The sequence below is a fragment of the Staurois parvus genome, unplaced genomic scaffold (genome assembly GCF_062004578.1).
Source record: "Staurois parvus isolate SC_StPar_1 unplaced genomic scaffold, SC_StPar_1.0 ptg001263l, whole genome shotgun sequence".
NCBI lineage: Eukaryota > Metazoa > Chordata > Amphibia > Anura > Ranidae > Staurois > Staurois parvus.
In genome coordinates, this window is record NW_028319059.1 from 4,325,912 (window position 1) to 4,348,399 (window position 22,488).

Sequence of the window (22,488 nt, forward strand, 5' to 3'; positions counted from 1 at the left end):
TAGGTTAAAAAACGTCTGTTTAGCCGCGTTTGCATACCACATTTATGAGCGTTTGCGTTTAGAAGTGTTTTTTAAAGATAACCTCAGGAGACCTTCCAATATGCCCAGAATGCATTGAAAAAAAAGTAAAAAATTAACTATTTCAGACATTTTGAGAGAAATAGAGAGAGCAGTATGTGTTGAGATTAGCTCTGGGGTTTTTTTTTGTGGTGTTTGGATGTGTTCCAGCTCATTTCTGTGCAGAAATTATTGCAGGAGTGTCTAACATATTTTCTTTTATACAAAACCTCAAAGTATGGTGTACCGGGTCCATTTAAGTACCGGGAAATGCTTTGCATGCATTTTTTATGCTGAAAAAAGGCGCTGGACAGCATCTGGAAATGGAAGAGTTAAAAAACGTGGTTTGCCGCGATTTGCTGCGTTTAGCTGTGTTTACAAGTGTTTGGCGTTTGAAACGCTGATAAAATCTACTCCTGAACGCAAGTTTTCTGCGTTCAAAAAAAACGACTGTAAACTCAACTGGCTGTAAACGATGATGTGTACATGGACACATAGGAGAACATTAAGGTGAGTTCAGGGGCTGCTGAACAAAATGCAGAAAAGCTCCTAAACGTGTTTATCAGCTGCAGTGTACATGGAGCCCTTAGTAGACTGGAGGAGCGGATTCCTGATAGACAGTTCAATCTGTAAATGTGTGTTCAGCCTTGGCGGTGGGTCTGGATTTGGTGAAGTGCCTTTCTAATGGGCTAATCAGGACGTTGTGTTCTGCTTATTGGGTTACATTGTTTCCTCCACCAGATTCCATCCTCAGCCTAACTACTGGTGTCAGGCCGACTTGCACAGCGTGACAGGTGGTCGCCTATCTGACATGCCGCAAAGCACGCAATGTTGTCACAACACAGTAATGGCTCCATAATAATACCAGGCCTGTGCCAGAAGCAGGGGCTGACTGACAACTCATGGGGCCCCCGGGCAATAGGGGATCATGGGGCCCCTGTGTCCTTGCCCAAACTCAAAAAAGCCTATGAAAAAGGTACCAGGGGCATCTCATGGGGCCCCCTACTGACCCCGGGCCCTCGGGCAGTGCCCGAGTTTCCAAATGGTCAGTCCGCCCCTGGCCAGAAGGAATGAGGTCCGCTGCCCATTTAATCCGGCGCTGATTGATGCCATGCCGCTGCCAATCTACATAACAGAGCTAACAGCGCCGCGGCGTAAGAATGAGCAAAAGAAAAGTTCCGATTGATTCTAAACAAAGCTTGGGGAGGCGCTAAATAAAACAATTGGATTCCAGCAAATTCTGTCCACCGTTTGCACAATGGCTCCGTCTCTCATCCGACCCCGGCGGGAGTATTGGCAGCGCCATTCAAGGCGCTCACAATGGCGGTATTGTAGACGTGGCTTTGTTGGCCATTCTTCAACACAATGTGAATAGGCTTTCTGCCAAGAGCAGACACATCACCTGCTCCAGAAACGTAACTACAGAACATGGGGGCCCATAGCAAACGTTTGATGGGCCCCCCCCAACTTTCATTGATCTTAACATATAGGTTGTCTATATCAAGGACAAGTGGTGACGGCGTAATCAGTACAATACTAGGGACCGGTGTGCCTGAGGGGCCACAACCCAAGGAATAACTTTTTACATTAATTTTCCAGCTAATTATTCTGCCCTCTTTAACTCACCTGTCTTTTCAGCCTTTTGGATCTCAGCGTGCTGATTGGAGGAGAAATCTGAGTGACGAGCACATCTTAGGATGGGGGGGGGGGGGCAGGTCCAGTGCAACCTGGGCTCAGAGGAAGAGGGACAAAATGATTCTGGTCTCAGTAAGAGGACATCTATTGATGGTAATAAGTAGTGCAGGTGAGCTATTTGGATTGAAGATGAATATTGCAGCAACAGTTGTTTTATTTCACCTTTTCATTTCATTTGTATCTTAATATTCTTGGCTGGAGTTCAACCTTTTTTTTTTTATATAGTGGGGAAAAACTGAAATTTATATGACAATTTTAATTTCTGTCTGTGATTTCATTAGTGAATTTTCCCTTCACTTTCTGCCCCTGTGACATTTTATTTTTATTACAGTTACTTATATAGCGCCATCAGTTTACGCAGCACTTTACATATACAGGTGAAACTCGAAAATTAGAATATCGTGCAAAAATTCATTTATTTCAGTAATTCAACTTAAAAGGTGAAACTAATATATGAGATAGACTCATTACATGCAAAGCAAGATAGTTCAAGCCGTGATTTGTCATCATTGTGATGATTATGGCTTACAGCTCATGAAAATACCAAATCCACAATCTCAGAAAATGAGAATATTGTGAAAAGGTGGAATATTCTCGGCTCAAAGTGTCCCACTCTAATCAGCTAATTAAGCCATAACACCTGCAAAGGGTTCCTGAGCCTTTAAATGGTCTCTCAGTCTGGTTCAGTAGGAATCACAATCATGGGAAAGACTGCTGACCTGACAGTTGTGCAGAAAACCATCATTGACACCCTCCATAAGGAGGGAAAGCCTCAAAAGGTAATTGCAAAAGAAGTTGGATGTTCCCAAAGTGCTGTATCAAAGCTCATTAATAGAAAGTTATGTGGAAGGGAAAAGTGTGGAAGAAAAAGGTGCACAAGCAGCAGGGATGACCGCAGCCTGGAGAGGATTGTCAGGAAAAGGCCATTCAAAAGTGTTGGGGACTTTCACAAGGAGTGGACTGAGGCTGGAGTCAGTGCATCAAGAGTCACCACACACAGATGGATCCTGGACATGGGCTTCAAATGTCATATTCCTCTTGTCAAGCCACTCCTGAACAACAAACAACGTCAGAAGCGTCTTACCTGGACTAATGAAAAACAGACCTGGTCTGTTGCTCAGTGGTCCAAAGTCCTCTTTTCTGATAAGGCAAATTTTGCATCTCATTTGGAAACCAAGGACCCAGAGTATGGAGGAAGAATGGAGAGGCCCAAGGACCCCGAGTATAGAGGAAGAATGGAGAGGCCCAAGGACCCCGAGTATGGAGGAAGAATGGAGAGGCACAAGGACCCCGAGTATGGAGGAAGAATGGAGAGGCACACTCTGCAAGATGCTTGAAGTCCAGTGTGAAGTTTCCACAGTCTGTGTTGATTTGGGGAGCCATGTCATCTGCTGGTGTTGGTCCACTGTGCTTCATTAAGTCCAGGGTCAACGCAGCCGTCTACCAGGAGATTTTGGAGCACTTCATGCTTCCTTCCGCAGACGAGCTTTATGGGGATGCTGACTTCATTTTCTAGCAGGACTTGGCACCTGCCCACACTGCCAAAAGCACCAAAACCTGGTTCAATGACCGTGGGATTATTGTGCTTGATTGGCCAGCAAACTCGCCTGACCTGAACCCCATAAAGAATCTATGGGGCATTGCCAAGAGAAAGATGAGAGACATGGGACCGAACAATGCAGGAGAGCTGAAGGCCGCTATTGAAGCATCCTGGTCTTCCATAACACCTCAGCAGTGCCACAGGCTGATAGCTTCCATGCCACGCCGCATTGAGGCAGTAATTGCTGCAAAAGGGGCCCAAACCAAGTACTGAGTACATATGCATGCTTATACTTTTCAGAGGTCCGATATTGTTCTATGTACAATCCTTGTTTTATTGATTGCATGGAATATTCTCATTTTCTGAGATTGTGGATTTGGGGTTTTCATGAGCTGTAAGCCATAATCATCACAATGATGACAAATCACGGCTTGAACTATCTTGCTTTGCATGTAATGAGTCTATCTCATATATTAGTTTCACCTTTTAAGTTGCATTACTGAAATAAATGAACTTTTGCACAATATTCAAATTTTTCGAGTTTCACCTGTATATTGTACATTCACATCAGTCCCTAACCCTCAAGGGGTGTACAATCTAAGGTCCCTAACTCACATTCATACATACACATACTAGGGCCAATTTAGACAGGATCCAATTCACCTACCAGCCTGTCTTTAGAGTGTGGGAGAAAACTGGAGTACCCGGAGGAAACCCACACAGGCACAGGGAGAACATGCAAACTCCAGACAGGTGGTGCCGTGGTTGGGATTCGAACCAATGACCCTAGTACTGCCAGGCGGAAGTGCTAACCATTTATGCCTAAAAAAAATAGGTACAGTGGTTGCCAAGGCTGTTGTTAGAAATCATAGGGCCCAAAACAGACTACATGACAGTGTCCCCCTAGAAAATATTGTTTATTTGTGATAAAAATACATTAAAATCCTTATAAGCGGACACAAACATTATATAACATACACAGTTCCTGCTAAATCTAAAAGAGAAAACTATGCTAAGTTAATAAATTTGTTTAAATGAGACTATGGTGCTCATTCACATGGGCGCTGTTGCCTGTACAATGTGAATCAGTGGGGTTTTTATGTGGCTGGAGCCACCTGGAGCGGTCCTAATTTGACAGGCCTGTGAGTGCAGGTGTACAGCCCCAAACATAGACAGTGTGCATTTGGGGACACTTACCCCACATCTGCACATCTGTCTATCACCCCCCTCCCCCGCTCACCATCTTGAAATGATCCCCCATATGCCCCGCAGCAGCTGACAACTGGCAGGAGGGAGAAGAGGAGAATCCGGAAGTGCTGTACAGGGAGAAGGGGGATGAGCGCACATAGGGACCAGAGCTGTGGGAAGAGGGAGGAGTTGGACTGTGGATGGGGGAGTGCTTGGTGGAGTGGGTGGGTGCAATTACTGGAACTGATCCCCCTGTGGCTGCCCCCTGCAGGAGCTAAAAGTCAGCAGGAGGAGAAGCTGGCTTTTAACTGCTTCAGGGGGAGCCACAGGGGGATCAATAACAGAAATTGACCTCCCTCTCCCCTTCCCACCACTCTGAACACCCTCCCTGTCCACAATCCCCTTCTACCTACTTGTCAGCTGTCTGGGTCCCCCTGTTGAACTTCTACAGGGGGAGACACAGGGGGATTGGTTCCAGTAATTGACCTCCCTCCCCCTTCCCACCACTCTGAACACCCTCCCTGTCCACAATCCCCTTCCACCTACTTGTCAGCTGCCTGGGCCCCCCTGTTGAACTGCTGCAGGGGGAGCCAAAGGGGGATTGGTTCCAGTAATTGACCTCCCTCTCCCCCTTTCCAACCACTCTGAACACCCTCTCTGTCCATGCTGCCCTTTCATCTACTTGTCAGCTGCCTGGGCCCCCCTGTTGAACTTCTACAGGGGGAGACACAGGGGGATTTGTTCCAGTAATTGACCTCCCTCCCCCTTCCCACCACTCTGAACACCCTCTCTGTCCGTGATCCCCTTTCATCTACTTGTCAGCTGCCTGAACCCCCCTGTTGAACTAATGTATTAAATAAGTGTGTTAAATAAACGTGTATGTGATATTAATCAACACCTATTAAATTTTGCTTAGTGCATCAAATATAGTCAACAAATATATATATTAATCGAAAAACTGCTGCCACTTTAAACAAACCGTAATAAATGAGTGAATTAAACAACACATAAAGTGTTATATGGCACTAAATTAATAGTGATGGGGTGATATAGTGAGTACCGCACAATAAAATGTGAATAAATCAATGAAATTATATCAGTGAATTACTGTGAATACAAAACTTATATATAATAATCCAAAGTCCACAGAAATTGTTCCTCCTTCTTTGGAATCCACCACATGCTGTTCAATAATAGACAGGTGCCTCAAAGTGTCCCCCACACGGGTGTGCACTCACCAATAGTTGTTGCCTCCCACTTTCGTGGTTGGCAGAACAGGCTTCAAAGAATAATTCTCCAAATATAAGCGGATTATAACCAATGGTGTTCAACCGTCACGGAGGTATAATGGTTCAAACTATTAAGGATTCCATACATTCCAATGCTTATGTATCATACAAGCATGATATTCCTCTTTCCCATGATCACCATGTAAAACAAAAAGTAGAGAGGCGCTCCAATGGTGTAGTATTAAAACCAAGATCCTTTATTAATCCAAATGGACGTTACTCACAAGCAAACAGTAGTAAAAAGCCCAGTATCATATTACTGAATAAGCCTGGAGTGACAGAAGACAGTGGGTGCTCTCACCACCTCTGGATTACTGTTCACTGACGCCGTCGTGTCACTTCCGGTTCTAGTCAATGTCACTTCCGGTCACTGCATGGTCTCACCCTGACGTGTTTCGTCACTTCTGACTTACTCATAGGGGTCCCTATTGAACTGCCCCTGTTGGACTGCTGCAGGGGGAGCCACAGGGTGATTGGTTCCAGTAATTGACCTTCCACCCTCCTTCCCACCACTCTGAACACCATCCCTGTCCACGATCCCCTTCCCCATACTTGTCAACTGCCTGGGCCCCCCTGTTGAACTGCTGCATGGGGAGCCAAAGGGGGATTGGTTCCAGTAATTGACCTCCCTCCCCCTTCCCACTACTCTCAACACCCTCCCTGTCCACAATCCCCTTCCACCTACTTGTCAGCTGCCTGGGCCCCCCTGTTGAACCGCTGCAGGGGGAGCCACAGGGTGATTGGTTGCAGTAATTAACCTCCCTCCCTCCTTCCCACCACTCTGAACACCCTCCCTGTCCACGATCCCCTTCCAAATACTTGTCAGCTGCCTGGGTCCCCCTGTTGAACTGATGAGGCCCAGACCCCATACAGGAAGCCAGTGCTACCCTCTTATCGACGGCCCTGGCAGTTGAGGACAAAAAGGCAATAAAAGCATTATCAGAAGTTCTAACCCTTCTAAGCTTTCTAGAAATAAGTTTTTGCCTATACCCCAGGTGGAGAGATTTCCCATCAACAACTTTCATATCTTGTCCAAATGGGGCAATAAAAGAAAATCAGAGGATTTAACTAACCCTAACCAAAATGAAGTAAACAGTCTTGGCTGGATTTTGGTTCGAGAATTTTTTCAAAGGATGCTTGTAATTTAAAGTGTTACTAAACCCCAGGACCCTGCATTCACTATATCTGGTCTCCCCGGACCCTGCATTCACTATATCTGGTCTCCCTGGACCCTGCATTCACTATATCTGGTCTCCCCGGACTCTGCATTCACTATATCCGGTCTCCCCGGACCCTGCATTCACTATATCTGGTCTCCCCAGACTCTGCATTCACTATATCTGGTCTCCCCGGACCCTGCATTCACAATATCTGGTCTCCCCGGACCTGCATTCACTATATCTGGTCTCCCCGGACCCTGCATTCACTATATGTGGTCTCCCAGGACCCTGCATTCACTATATCTGGTCTCCCCGGACCCCACATTCACTATATCCGCTCTCCCCGGACCCTGCATTCACTATATCCGGTCTCCCTGGACCCCTCATTCACTATATCCGGTCTCCCCGGACCCTGCTTTCACTATATCCGGTCTCCCTGGACCCTGCATTCACTATATCCGGTCTCCCCGGACCCTGCATTCACTATATCTGGTCTCCCTGGACCCCTCATTCACTATATCTGGTCTCCCCAGACCCTGCATTCACTATATCTGGTCTCCCCGGACCCTGCATTCACTATATCTGGTCTCCCAGGTCCCTGCATTCACTATATCCGGTCTCCCCGGACCCCTCATTCACTATATCTGGTCTCCCCAGACCCTGCATTCACTATATCTGGTCTCCCAGGACCCTGCATTCACTATATCTGGTCTCTCAGGACCCTGCATTCACTATATCTGGGCTCCCACAGTACACAGAACACAGAAATGTAATTATTTTAGTAAATATAAACTGCTAAATACCTTTTCTCATCAGCAGTTAGAGCAATCTTGTGACTTCTATCAGTGTCCAGAAGAGCACTGGTTAAAGCTTGTAGGAGGAGTTTTTATTCTGCTCTAGGAGGCTGCAGAACCCCTGACCTCTGTCTGGACAGTGCTGATTGGCCCTGTGCTGATCACAAGCACCCTCCCAAGAAAAAAAAAAAACACTAAACTGAGCATGTGCAGAGTGACTCCACATGATAGGTCTTATCAGGAGATAAGAGGGGGGCACTGGAAGAAGCGAGAGGATCAAAAAAGGCAGGATCAAATGGCGTTTTTACACAATGCGGATGATTAACCCCTTAGGTTCCACAGTGAGTATAACAAGCATGCTTTACTGCATCTACAGACTGATTGTACTGTTGTGGGTTTAGTAACACTTTAAAGCTTTTGTTTTTTTTAATAACAAACATGTTATAGGTACCTGCTCTGTGTAACGGGTTTGCACAGAGCAGCCCCGATCCTCCTCTTCTCATTCTCCCCCCCTCCCCCTTCACCACTGGTGCATGCTCGCTCCTGACTGATTGTACTGTTGTGGGTTTAGTAACACTTTAACCAAAGACACTGTGAAAAGCCATGCAGTGGCCAGTCACATGATCAGGGCGAGGGGTGTTCTTTCTATGCTTCAATTAAAGAAAAAATTAAATGAGTTGAAAGGAAATTGAAATGGTAAAAATAATTCTCTCTGCATTTTCATCCTTGGGAAATCCTCAGTTCCTTAATGATTTTGTCGGCCAGTTTCTGCTCATTGCCCGGCTCGGCCCCTTATTACCTCCGGGGTACCAATACTTTATCTCCAGATCAGAGCTTTAGGATACGACCATTTGCAGGAGCCTCCAGCTTTCTTCTTGTCTGGTGTGATAATCACATTGCGGGGAAATAGCAATTCATCAAAATCTCTGCAGTTCACCGACACACTGCCGCACCGGCACCACCACCCCAGCTGAATGTTCCCATTAAAGCCGGTGGGATTTTGCTGCGACTGTGCAGGCGGGAGAAGGCTCTGCACTTCCCGGAATAAATGGCAAACGGGGAAGTATTGACTTCTATCATGATAAATCATTTATGTTTCAGCAGCGCAAACAGCAAAGAACCAAAAAAAAAAAGTTTAAAAAGTTATTAGTCCAATTTTTTTTCCTCTTCTGCTGCATTCAAAAAATTCTCCAGCAAACTTCCAGGCACTTCTGCTGTAGACAATCAAAGCCTATCCCTCGGCAAACATTTCAGCGTGTGTTGGTAATATATTACCTTTCTTTCCCCTCCAGTCCTCAGATGAAGTATTTTATTCTTTTTGGGTTTGATATCTTCTGCTAAAGTAAACTTTAGAGCAGTGGTTCTCAACCTTTCTAATGCCGCGACCCCTTAATACAGTTCCTCATGTTGTGGTGACCCCCAACCATAAAATTATTTTCGTTGCTACTTCATAACTGTAATTTTGCAGTGGGAGGACTAGCGCCCCATCACTGATGTCAGTGGGATGAATAGTGTCCCATCGTTGGTATCAGTGGGAGGAATAGTGCCCCATCATTGGTGTCAGTGGGAGGAATAGTGCCCCATCATTGGTGTCAGTGGGAGGAATAGTGCCCCATCATTGGTGTCAGTGGGAGGAATAGTGCCCAATCATTGGCGTCAGTGGGAGGAATAGTGCCTCATCATTGGCGTCAGTGGGAGGAATAGTGCCCCATCATTGGCGTCAGTGGGAGGAATAGTGTCCCATCATTGGTGTCAGTGGGAGGAATAGTGCCCCATCATTGGCGTCAGTGGGAGGAATAGTGTCCCATCATTGGCGTCAGTGGGAGGAATAGTGTCCCATCATTGGCGTCAGTGGGAGGAATAGTGTCCCATCATTGGCGTCAGTGGGAGGAATAGTGTCCCATCATTGGTATCAGTGGGAGGAATAGTGCCCCATCATTGGCGTCAGTGGGAGGAATAGTGTCCCATCATTGGCGTCAGTGGGAGGAATAGTGTCCCATCATTGGTGTCAGTGGGAGGAATAGTGTCCCATCATTGGTGTCAGTGGGGGGAATAGTGCCCCATCATTGGTGTCAGTGGGAGGAATAGTGCCCCATCATTGGTGTCAGTGAGAGGAATAGTGCCCCATCATTGGTGTCAGTGGAAGGAATAGTGCCCCATCATTGGTATGAGTGGGAGGAATAGTGCCCCATCATTGGTATGAGTGGGAGGAATAGTGCCCCATCATTAGTATCAGTGGGAGGAATAGTGCCCCATCATTGGTGTCAGTGGAAGGAATAGTGCCCCATCATTGGTATGAGTGGGAGGAATAGTGCCCCATCATTGGTATCAGTGGGAGGAATAGTGCCCCATCATTGGTATGAGTGGGAGGAATAGTGCCCCATCATTGGTGTCAGTGGGAGGAATAGTGCCCCATCATTGGTGTCAGTGGGAGGAATAGTGCCCCATCATTGGCGTTGGGGGGAGGAATAGTGCCCCATCGTTGGTGTCAGTGGGGGGAGGAATAGTGCCCCATCGTTGGTGTCAGTGGGGGGAGGAATAGTGCCCCATCGTTGGTGTCAGTGGGGGGAGGAATAGTGCCCCATCATTGGTGTCAGTGGGGGGAGGAATAGTGCCCCATCGTTGGTGTCAGTGGGGGGAGGAATAGTGCCCCATCGTTGGTGTCAGTGAGGGGAGGAATACTGTCTCATCGTTGGTGTCAGTGGGGGAGGAATAGTGCCCCATCGTTGGTGTCAGTGAGGGGAGGAATAGTGCCCCATCGTTGGTGTCAGTGAGGGGAGGAATAGTGCCCCATCGTTGGTGTGAGTGGGGGGAGGAATAGTGCCCCATCGTTGGTGTCAGTGGGGGGAGGAATAGTGTCTCATCGTTGGTGTCAGTGGGGGGAGGAATAGTGCCCCATCGTTGGTGTCAGTGGAAGGAATAGTGCCCCATCATTGGTATGAGTGGGAGGAATAGTGCCCCATCATTGGTATGAGTGGGAGGAATAGTGCCCCATCATTAGTATCAGTGGGAGGAATAGTGCCCCATCATTGGTGTCAGTGGGAGGAATAGTGCCCCATCATTGGTATCAGTGGGAGGAATAGTGCCCCATCATTGGTATGAGTGGGAGGAATAGTGCCCCATCATTGGTGTCAGTGGGAGGAATAGTGCCCCATCATTGGTGTCAGTGGGAGGAATAGTGCCCCATCATTGGTGTCAGTGGGAGGAATAGTGCCCCATCATTGGCGTTGGGGGGAGGAATAGTGCCCCATCGTTGGTGTCAGTGGGGGGAGGAATAGTGCCCCATCGTTGGTGTCAGTGGGGGGAGGAATAGTGCCCCATCGTTGGTGTCAGTGGGGGGAGGAATAGTGCCCCATCATTGGTGTCAGTGGGGGGAGGAATAGTGCCCCATCGTTGGTGTCAGTGGGGGGAGGAATAGTGCCCCATCGTTGGTGTCAGTGAGGGGAGGAATACTGTCTCATCGTTGGTGTCAGTGGGGGAGGAATAGTGCCCCATCGTTGGTGTCAGTGAGGGGAGGAATAGTGCCCCATCGTTGGTGTCAGTGAGGGGAGGAATAGTGCCCCATCGTTGGTGTGAGTGGGGGGAGGAATAGTGCCCCATCGTTGGTGTCAGTGGGGGGAGGAATAGTGTCTCATCGTTGGTGTCAGTGGGGGGAGGAATAGTGCCCCATCGTTGGTGTCAGTGAGGGGAGGAATAGTGCCCCATCGTTGATGTCAGTGAGGGGAGGAATAGTGCCCCATCGTTGGTATTAGTGACACCAATGATGGGGCACTATCCCTTCCACTGACACCAATGATACTTACCTTGCTGACTCCTGCTCCAGCCTGGGCTCGCTCTCTCCCTCTCCCATCTACAGGCAGCATACCTGGCTGCAGCAGCAAAATTTGCACTTACCTGTCAGCTGTCTTCCTTCTCTGGCCTCTCTCTTCACTCGTTCCTGCAGCTCCCTCGATCTTCTTCGATCTCCGCGCGCTGCCACCTTCTCGCCGGTGATTGGCTGCCTGTGTGCCTCTCCTGAGCTACAGTTCCGGTGGCCAATCAGCGGCGAGGAGGCGGTGACAGGGGCAGCATATCATCCCGCTCACACATCGCCGGAGACAGCAGCGGTGTCTCGGTTCCTAAGACCATCGGAAATATGTGTTTTCCGATGGTCTTAGGCGACCCCTGGGAAATGGTCGTTCGACCCCCAGGTTGAGAACCGCTGCTTTAGAGGCTTTGATTGCAGCATTTCCTGTACAGGGGACCAGACACCTATGACTGCTGCAGGGACAGAGGGTATTAACCAGTTCTGCACCGCCCTATAGAAGAAATGCTGCTACCGGGCGGCACGGGTGCGCAAAATTACATTTTATATATATATATATATATATATATATATATATATATATATATATATATATATATACATACATACACACATACACACAGTATATATATATATATATATATATATATATACACACAGTAAAGGAAATAAGTATTTGATCCCCTGCTGATTTTGAACGTTTGCCCACTCACAAAGAAATGATCAGTCTAAAAATCGAATGTTCGGTGTATTGTAACACAGAGACAGAATAGCAACAAAGAATTCAAGCGAAATGCATGTCTAACAAATGATGACTGATTTGCATGTTCATGAGGGAAATAAGTATTTGATCCCTTCACAAAATGCGACTTAGTACTTGGTGGTAAATCCCTTGTTGGCAATCTCAGAGGTCAGATGTTTCCTGTAGTTGGCCACCAGGTTTGCACACATCTCGGGAGGGATTTTGGCCCACTCCTCTTGGCAGATCCTCTCCAAGTCATTAAGGTTTGGTGGCTGACGTTTGGCAACTCAAACTTTCAGCTCCCTCCACAGATTTTTAGTCGGATGAAGGTCTGCAGACAGGCTAGGCCACTCCAGGACCTTAATGTGCTTCTTCTTGAGCCACTCCTTTGTTGCCTTGGTCGTGTGTTTTGGGTCATTGTCATGCCGGAACACTCATCCACGACCCATTTTCAATGCCCTGGCTGATGGAAGGAGGTTCTCACCCAAGATTTGATGGTACATTGCCCCGTCCATCCTCCCTTTGATGCGGTGCAGTTGTCCTGTCCCCTTAGCATAAAAACACCCCCAAAGCAGAATGTTTCCACCATGTTTGACAGTTGGGATGGTGTTCTTGGAGTCATAGGCAGCATTCCTCCTCCTCCAAACACGGTGAGTTGAGTTGATGCCACAGAGCTCGATTTTGGTCTCATCTGACCACAACACTTTCAACCAGTCCTCCTATGCATCATTCAGATGTTCAGTGGCAGACTTCAGATGGGCCTGGACATGTGCTTTCTTGAGCAGAGGGACCTTGCAGGCACTGCAGGATTTCAGTCCTTGTCGGCGTAGTGTGTTACCAATTGTTTTCTTGGTGACTGTGGTCCCAGCTGCCTGGAGATCATTGACAAGATCCTCACGTGTAGTTCTGGGATGATTCCTCAATGTTCTCATGATCATTGACACTCCACAAGGTGAGATCTTGCATGGTGCACCAGACCTAGGGAGACTGACAGTTGTTTTGTGTTTCTTCCATTTGCGAATGATTGCACCAAATGTTGTCACCTTCTCACCAAGCTGCTTGGCAATAGTTTGGTAGCCCAGTCCAGCCTTGTGTAGGTCTACAATCTTGTCCCTGACATCCTTGGACAGCTCTTTGGTCTTTGCCATGGTGGAGAGTTTGGAATCTGATTGTTTGATTGCTCCTGTGGACAGGTGTCTTTTATACAGGTAACAAAATGAGATTAGTAGCACTCCCTTTAGGAGACTGCTTCTGATCTCAGCTAGTTACCTGTATGAAAGACACCTGGGAGCCAGAAATCCTGCTGAATGATAGGGGATCAAATACTTATTTCCCTCATGAACTCGCAAATCAGTGACTGAGCATTTCTTTGTGAGTGGGCAAACATTCACAATCAGCAGGGGATCAAATACTCATCTTCTTTACTATATGTATATATATATATATATATATATATATATATATATATATATATATATATATATATATATACACACACACATACATATATATACACACACACACACAGTATATATATATATTATATATATACATGTGATTTTGCAGTTCCAGGTAGGGGGCGCGCGCCCTACCCACTCCTCCATTCGTAGCCTCGGCTGTCAATCACCGGGTCCCGGCCAGTGATCGCTGAGTATCTCCAATGAGGTAGAAAGCTGTATGTAAACAATACAGATCTCTCCCGCCAGCTCTTGCACACTGCTTTGTGTGGCTCTCCATAGCAAAGCCATACAAAGCAGTGTGCTTACAGTGAAACAGCACACAGTTAACCCTTTGATCGCCCCAGATGTAAACCCCTTCCTGCCTGGTGCCATTACAGTGTCAGTGCTTTTTATTAGCATTGATCACTGTATTGGTGTCACTGGGGATGTCAGTGACACCAAGTCAGTTCCCCCCCAGTATCATAATGCCACAGTCCTGCTATAAGTTGCTGTTCGCCGCCATTACTAGTAAAAAAAAAATTAAAATCCAGTTTAAGAACGCCTCGGTTAATGAAAGTTTCAGTTTACAAATGAAAATCCATTTAAAATAATGGTTTTCAATGCATTTACAATTTTTTTTTAATGATGTCCCTGTACAGTACTATGCCTTTAAAGTGCACTTTATAAAGAGTTTTGAACAGATAAGATTTTTTTGACTTTTTTCTGACCTCCGGAATGGATTAATTGGTTTTCAATGCAATCCTGTGGGAAACCACGTTTCGGTTTACAAAAAGTCCCGTAGAAAGCATTAAAATTAAAATTTGTAAACCCAGGTACACCTGTATATATACCGTCATTTGTAAACGCTATAACTTTCACGTAAACCAATTCATTTACACATAATGGGATTTTTTTTTTTAGCAGACATGGAGCAGAATACATTCCGGCCTGAATTTATGACGAAATTTAATTTTTTTATATTTTTTTTCGGAAATGTTTAATAGTAAAAAGTAAAAAAATACTTTTTTCTCAAAATTGTCGGCCTTTTTTTATTGATAGCGCAAAAAATAAAATTGCAGAGGCAATCAAATACCACCAAAAGAAAGCTATATTTGTGGGGAAAAAAGGATGTAAATTTTATTTGGGTGCAGCGTTGCATGACCGCACAATTGTTAGTTAAAGTAATGCAGTGCCGCAGCACAAAAAATAGCCTGGTCACGAAGGGGGGGGGGGGGGGAAATCCTCTGGTGGGCAAGTGGTTAAAGAGGAACTGTTCTGTTTCAAATGCCAGTGAATGCCTTGAAATCCCTCATTAGACCCAGGCTGTCCAGACACTTGTAAGTCTTATATGTTTTTTTCAACTCAGTATAGATCTATTCCTGGTTTGGGATGCTGATATGGCTCAGTCTGACCACTCATCCATGGACCTCTGGCTGCTATACAAAAAAAAAAAAAAAAAGGTGGTATGGTATTGTGGCTCTCTCTTTTTTTTCCTTTCTAGTGATATCTTTTATAATGTAATATATTTGATAAAGTAAGGTTCTGCACTTGGGGGCTAAGAATATGCATGCATCATACATACTAGGGGGGTACAACTGGGGGAACCAATGGTGGAGAAGGATCTGGGGGTTCTGGTAGATCACAAGCTTAATAATGGCATGCAATGCCAAGCTGCAGTTTCTAAAGCGAGCAAAATCCTCTCTTGTATTAAAAGAGGTATAGACTCCAGAGAGAGATATCATTTCCCCCGATACAAATCATTAGTAATACCTCATCTGGAATATGCAGTTCAGTTTTGGGAACCAATTCACAAAAAGAACATTGGGGAACTGGAGAAAGTACAGAGAAGGGCAACTAAACTGATAGGAGGCATGGAGGAGCTCAGCTATGAGGAAAGATTAGAGGAACTGAATTTATTCTCTCCTGAGAAGAGGAGATTAAGGGGGGATATGATCTCCATGTATAATACATAAGGGGGGATATGATCTCCATGTATAATACATAAGGGGGGATATGATCACCATGTATAATACATAAGGGGGATATGATCTCCATGTATAATACATAAGGTGGGATATGATCTCCATGTATAATACATAAGGGGGGATATGATCTCCATGTATAATACATAAGGGGGGATATGATCACCATGTATAATATATAAGGGGGGATATGATCACCATGTATAATACATAAGGGGGGGATATGATCTCCATGTATAATACATAAGGGGGGATATGATCTCCATGTATAATACATAAGGGGGATATGATCTCCATGTATAATACATAAGGGGGGGATATGATCTCCATGTATAATACATAAGGGGGGATATGATCTTCATGTATAATACATAAGGGGGGATATGATCACCATGTATAATACATAAGGGGGGATATGATCACCATGTATAATACATAAGGGGGGATATGATCACCATGTATAATACATAAGGGGGGATATGATCTCCATGTATAATACATAAGGGGGGATTTGATCTCCATGTATAATACATAAGGGGGCGTATGATCTCCATGTATAATACATAAGGGGGGATATGATCTCCATGTATAATACATAAGGGGGATTTGATCACCATGTATAATACATAAGGGGGGATATGATCTCCATGTATAATACATAAGGGGGGATATGATCACCATGTATAATACATAAGGGGGGATATGATCACCATGTATAATACATAAGGGGGGATATGATCTCCATGTATAATACATAAGGGGGGATATGATCTCCATGTATAATACATAAGGGGGATATGATCTCCATGTATAATACATAAGGGGGGATATGATCTCCATGATCTCCATGTATAATATATAAGGGGGGATATGATCTCCATGTATAATACATAAGGATGGATATGATCTCCATGTATAATACACAAGGGGGATATGATCTCCATGTATAATACATAATGGGGGATATGATCACCATGTATAATACATAAGGGGGGATATGATCTCCATGTATAATATATAAGGGGGGATATGATCACCATGTATAATACATAAGGGGGGATATGATCTCCATGTATAATACATAAGGGGGGATATGATCTCCATGTATAATACATAAGGGGGGATATGATCTCCATGTATAATACCTAAAGGGGGATATGATCTCCATGTATAATACATAAGGGGGGATATGATCTCCATGTATAATACATAAGGGGGGATATGATCTCCATGTATAATACATAAGGGGGGATATGATCTCCATGTATAATACATAAGGGGGGATATGATCTCCATGTATAATATATAAGGGGGATATGATCTCCATGTATAATACATAAGGGGGATATGATCTCCATGTATAAAACATAAAGGGGATATGATCTCCATGTATAATACATAAGGGGGGATATAATCTCCATGTATAATACATAAGGGGGGATATGATCACCATGTATAATACATAAGGGGGGATATGATCACCATGTATAATACATAAGGGGGGATATGATCTCCATGTATAATATATAAGGGGGATATGATCTCCATGTATAATACATAAGGGGGGATATGATCACCATGTATAATACATAAGGGGGGATATGATCTCCATGTATAATACATAAGGGGGATATGATCTCCATGTATAATACATAAGGGGGATATGATCTCCATGTATAATACATAAGGGGGGATATGATCACCGTGTATAATACATAAGGGGGATATGATTACCATGTATAATAAATAAGGGGGATATGATCTCTATGTATAATACATAAGGGGGATATGATCTCCATGTATAATACATAAGGGGGGATATGATCTCCATGTATAAATACATAAGGGGGGATATGATCACCATGTATAATAAATAAGGGGGGATATGATCTCCATGTATAATACATAAGGGGGGATATGATCTCCATGTATAATACATAAGGGGGAATATGATCTCCATGTATAATACATAAGGGGGGGATACGATCTCCATGTATAATACATCAGTGGTTCATATAGTGAACTCAGTGTAGAGCTATTCACCCTGAGGTCATCACAGAGGACAAGGGGCGCTCTTTACATCTGGAAGAAATTAAATGTAATCTCCAAACATGGAAAGGTTTCTTCACAGTAAGAGCTGTGAAAATGTGGAATAGACTCCCTCAAGAGTTGGTTCTGGCCAGCTCAGTGGATTGCTTTAAAAAAGTCTTGGATTCTTTCTTGGATACACAGAATATAACTGGATATAACATTTATAGGTAAAGTTGATCCAGGGAATATCCGATTGCCTCTCCGGGGATCAGGAAGGAATTTTTTCCCTGCAGGAGCAAATTGGATCATGCTTTGCTGGGATTTTTTTGCCTTCCTCTGGATCAACTGTGGGTATAGGATTATAACTTTTTTTTTTTTTTTTTAATGGTTGAACTGGATGGACGTTTGTCTTTTTTCAGCTAGACTAACTATGTAACTTAGTATTGACTAAAGCTTGCATGTGGATCCTATACACACTATGGTAGACTTTGATTCCATCCCCCATTATCCCAGGTTCACACCTAAGCATTTTCTGCAGTGTTTTGCAGAAACGCAGTGTAGTTCATTTAACATGATTTCCTATGGGACAGGTTCACATCTGTGCATTTTTACCCGCTGCGTTTATTGGTAAGGGTCAGGGACTTTTTCGAACGCAAAAAGTTGCATTTTTGGTTCTATAGACTTCAATGGAAAAGCTGCAGAAAAGCATGTAGTGCGTCTTTGCTGTATTTTTGATGCGTTTTAAATCTGCCTAGCAACAAGAAAAGTTAAAAAAAAAAGAAGAAAAAAAAAGCATAAAAGCCACAGGTGCAAACACACAAACCACAATGTGGAAACAAATCAAACGCAACCTGCATAGGTGTGAACCTAGCCTTGACTGTACCCGCCTACTGTCAAGTGGGAGGTGCCTATATATACTAACTGATGAGACAACTATGGTATATAATGGGTGACTACACAGCAATGCAAATTGGCTCTGAGAAAGAGGGGATCTCCCCTTGAATCATGTCAGCCATTTTTGGAGTGTCTTCCTGGTTATTGGGACTCGTTTAGCATTCCAGTCCACCTGGTCCAGTGTTAGAGATGATCTGTTTGTGAATTTTGGCGTTTGTGAGTTTACATCTGTTACGTTGTTCATAAAATATGATCGCTAAGGTAATGGGCAAGGCTTGTGCGCCCCTTTCTTTTTCTTATTTTGTATGGTCTCCTGCTGACTAGGCATCATCCACAGGCAGCTTAAAGTGTTACTAAGCCCACAACAGTAAAATCAGTCCGTATATTGCAGTAAAGCATGCTTGTGGGACCTAAGGGGTTAATCCTCTGCATTGCGTAAAAAGGATGTTTGATCCTATCTTCTCTGATCCTCCCCTTTTTCCACATTCCCCATTTCATCTCCTGATAGAACACAGCCTCGGGGACACTCTGCACATGCTCAGTTTGATGTGTATTGCTATAGAGTTTTTTTTTTTTCTTGGGAAAGTGTATGCGACCAGCACAGGGCCAATCAGCACTGTCCAGACAGAGGGTCAGGGGTTATGCAATCTCATAGGACAGTGAGAGGAGAATGAAAACTCCTCCTACAAACTTTACCCAGTGCTCTGCTGGAAACTGATAGAAGTCACAAGACTGCTATATACTGCTGATGAGAAAAGTTAGCAAAGTTTATATTTACTAAAATAATTGCATTTCCACGTTGTGTGTATTGTGGGGGACCAGATATAGTGAATGCAGGGTCCGGGGAGACCAGATATAGTGAATGCAGGGTCCGGGGAGACCAGATATAGTGAATGCAGGGTCCGGGGAGACCGCATATAGTGAATGCAGGGTCCGGGGAGACCAGATATAGTGAATGCAGGGTCCGGGGAGACCAGATATAGTGAATGCAGGGTCCGGGGAGAGCGGATATAGGGAATGCAGGGTCCGGGAAGAACAGATATGGTGAATGCAGGGTCCGGGGAGAGCAGATATAGTGAATGCAGGGTCCGGGGAGAGCAGATATAGTGAATGCAAGGTCCGGGGAGACCGGATATAGTGAATGCGGGGTCGGGGAGACCGGATATAGTGAATGCGGGGTCCTGGGAGACCGGATATAGTGAATGCAGGGTCCGGGGAGAGCGGATATGGTGAATGCAGGGTCCGGGGAGACCGGATATGGTGATTGCAGGGTCCGGGGAGACCGGATATGGTGAATGCAGGGTCCGGGGAGACCGGATATGGTGAATGCAGGGTCCGGGGAGAGCGGATATGGTGAATGCAGGGTCCGGGGAGAGCAGATATAGTGAATGCAGGGTCCCGGGAGAGCAGATATAGTGAATGCAGGGTCCCGGGAGAGCAGATATAGTGAATGCAGGGTCCGGGGAGAGCAGATATAGTGAATGCAAGGTCCGGGAAGACGGATATAGTGAATGCAAGGTCCGGGGAGACCGGATATAGTGAATGCGGGGTCCGGGGAGACCGGATATAGTGAATGCGGGGTCCGGGGAGACCGGATATAGTGAATGCGGGGTCCGGGGAGACCGGATATAGTGAATGCGGGGTCCGGGGAGACCGGATATAGTGAATGCGGGGTCCGGGGAGACCGGATATAGTGAATGCGGGGTCCTGGGTTTAGGAACACTAACTCAATAAGACAAAGAAGTTGAAACCAACACCATTTTACTTCAGATAACTGCAGCACAGAATATGTTTTTCCATTCTTTTGACAATGACTTTCCCAAGCCCTGTATCTGTACTGACTGAGGAAACATGAAAAGAGACAGGGAGGGTTTGTCTAGGACTGAACTAACAAGTATTAAAAAGGAGGGGAGGACAGGGGGTGAAACCAAATCACATAAGTAAACAAGTTGTAGCGGCTCCAAATTGCCACTAGATGTCAGCACACTATAGATTAATAATAACCTGATGCAGTTTAATACCATCCAGAAAAATGCATACAAGTGGGACACAGCAAGCCACTTCTGTATTTTTTTTTTTTTTGTTCCTCGTCTTCCTCTTCTCTTCTCCTGGCTGCCTGGTTATCTACGGAACGCTGCGTGTCACCATCTTCTTTGTTTTCATCATCAGGAGCTGGCTGTCTCTTCCAGCTTCTTGCAGCCGGCCCCTGATGGCACATGTGCAGTGTGTTCTACATTGCCCCTGAAGCTCAGGCAGGAGGTAGGTGTAGCTCCCACCCATCAAAGATCTGCAAACCACCAACCTTATATGACTTATTGCACATCAGGAGGAGACAGAGAAGCAAGAAAATCCTTTTTCCCTCCTCTCTGGGATCAGCCCTGCCCTTTGCGCTGCTGCCCATCCCTGTCCACCATCAACTTTATGTGACTCACTGCACAGTGGGCGGCGACAGAAAAGCAAGAAAAATCCCTGCGCTTCTATGAAGCCCTGCCCCTTTTATTGCTACCCAGCTCCGCCCACCATGATATATGATATTCCCTCCTCTGACTCATTGCGCAGTGACAGAGAAGCAGGGAAATCCCTGTACCACCCCTAACTAGGACTACATTCCCTATGTGCGAAAGTGACAAAGGATCCCCAGAGCACTATGGGATATCCAAAGAGATGGTATTGGTGTCCGGTGCATAAGCAGACTCACCGGAACCCCAGACAGAGCCGTCTGATACAGGATGGAGCCACCGCCACCAGTCCAGAAGTTCTTTTTTTATACATTTGTGTTGATCTTCGTCACGGTCACAGCTCTGCGATTTAAAATCGTGCGATTGATGTGCAATTTTCAGGTGCGATTTCTGAGGACTTTATTGCTACTTGTGAAGATTTTCAAGGATTTCTTGCAATTTGCAGTGTGATTTCCATTGTATTCTATGTATGTGAAATCGCAACAAAACTGCAGAAAAAGGCATGCAAGAAGTACTTTAAAAATCACGCTGCAGCAAACCGCAAATGTTAAGACACTGACATTCACATTCATTAGATGCGATTTCAATTCCCAAATCAAACCTGAAATCGTACCGGCGTGACAGGGCTCTAAATGTAGTAAAGTGAAAAAAAGAAACAGTTTAACCCCCCCAGTCACCTCAAACCCGACTTTGAAATCGTGAGACTTACAGTGAAGTCGCACAATTTCAAAGTCGGGTGAGATGCCGATTTCAGGTACGATGTGCAAGACATCTGATACAGATGTCTATGCAAATTGCACCAAAAGTAGTGCATGTACTACTTTAGAAATCGGTGCGGCTCCAACCAAGTCAGAACCGCGCCCGTATGACCGCTGTAATTGCGGACAATAGGGTGCGACTTACCATGCGATTTGCAAGTCGTATGGCATGCCAAGTCGCACCCAGGGTGACCGGGGACTAAGGGGTGTATTTATTTTAAAAAAAATTTAAAAAAATGTGAAACTACATATACATTTGCTCTGTGCGAATGCCAGCAAAATCGAAGATTACAAGCAGGGGCGGACTGACAACTCATGGGGCCCCCGGGCAATAGGAGATCATGGGGCCCCTGTGTCCTTGCCCAAACTCAAAAAAGCCTATGAAAAAGGTACCAGGGGCATCTCATGGGGCCCCCTACTGACCCCGGGCCCTCGGGCAGTGCCTGAGTTTCCAAATGGTCAGTCCGCCCCTGGTTACAAGTTTCGGTGAAACTGCATTTACAATCAATCTATGCGAATGACCGCTAAATCGAATATTACGAGGTCAGTTCCTCTCCAGATCGAATGTTCTTCATCCATGAGAATAACGTGAATCAGGAGAAATGACATTATGGCTAGATGGAGCTGATGATCAATAAATACCCATCTACTCTGA